This window comes from Zingiber officinale, chromosome 6B (genome assembly GCF_018446385.1).
Source record: "Zingiber officinale cultivar Zhangliang chromosome 6B, Zo_v1.1, whole genome shotgun sequence".
Classification (NCBI taxonomy): Eukaryota; Viridiplantae; Streptophyta; class Magnoliopsida; order Zingiberales; family Zingiberaceae; genus Zingiber; species Zingiber officinale.
This window is the reverse complement of record NC_055996.1, coordinates 112,289,739-112,290,745: the sequence shown is the minus strand read 5'-3', so window position 1 is coordinate 112,290,745 and position 1,007 is coordinate 112,289,739. Positions and strand designations below refer to the sequence as shown.

Sequence of the window (1,007 nt, the reverse complement as noted above, 5' to 3'; positions counted from 1 at the left end):
GCATTTATGGCTTGCACTTCTTGAATTTTTTAGGGAGATTCCATCCAACTTTTGTTCGACCATTCATGGAGGTTCAATGTTACTTGATCAATTAACGTATATGCTTCATCTACACTCTTGTTCATAAAAAAACCTCCAGCTGATGAATCTAACAAACACTTATCTGAGAAAGAAATTCTCCTATAGAATATGTGCAGGTCAGCCATTTTTCCAAACCGTGATGAGGGCACTGTCTTTGTAGACTCTTGAATCTGTCCCATGCTTCAAATAATGATTCTCCATATGCCTAAGCAAAATTTGTGATGCAATTCCTCATATATATTGTTCTACTTGGAGGAAAAAAATGATCTAGAAATTGCTTCTCTAATTGTTTCCAACTTGTGATGCTTTGAGGACGAAGGGAATATAACCAAGTCCTTGCTTTATCCTTGATACTGAAAGGAAATGCTATCAATTGAACTGCATCTGCTGACACTCTTTCACAATTAACCATATCACAAAGCTCTAGAAATGTCTCAAGGTGCAGATAAGGACTTTCTGATACCTCTCCTCCAAATTTGTGACCTTGTATCATGAAAATTAACTCTGGGTCTAGTTGGAAATTTTCTTCTGCAATATGAGGTTGCATAATGGGAGACATAAATCTTACAGAAATAGGTGTCGAGAAATCTCTTAAGGGTCTACTTGACATGTTAGTGCTCATCGATATTCAAGAGAAAAAAAATTTTGAGTAAAAATAAAAATGAAGAATTAAAGATAAGAAATAAAATGCTATATGAAAAATAAAAAATAAAATGCAGAATTTAAAGCAAAGAAAGAAAATGCAGGTTTTTTTTTTGAATTATGAAAATGGAAAAGCAAAAAACTATTCGCAAGTCTAGATTAACTAAATTGCTAATCTACTAATGTTAATGCAAACAATCCCCGGTAACGGTGCCAAAAATTTGTTACGATTCCGCAAGTGCACGGATTCATCGTCAGTAATAAAGATTATCGATCCCACGAGG

At 34.3% G+C, this 1,007-nt stretch overlaps 1 non-coding gene across 1 annotated transcript; it reads left to right on the top strand.

The window, feature by feature from the left end:
* The first annotated feature begins 212 nt into the window (after positions 1-212).
* LOC121993330 lies at positions 213-318 on the top strand. Its single transcript, XR_006115191.1, has one exon. It is a non-coding gene; the product is annotated as a small nucleolar RNA R71 (small nucleolar RNA).
* The last annotated feature ends 689 nt before the right edge of the window (positions 319-1,007 follow it).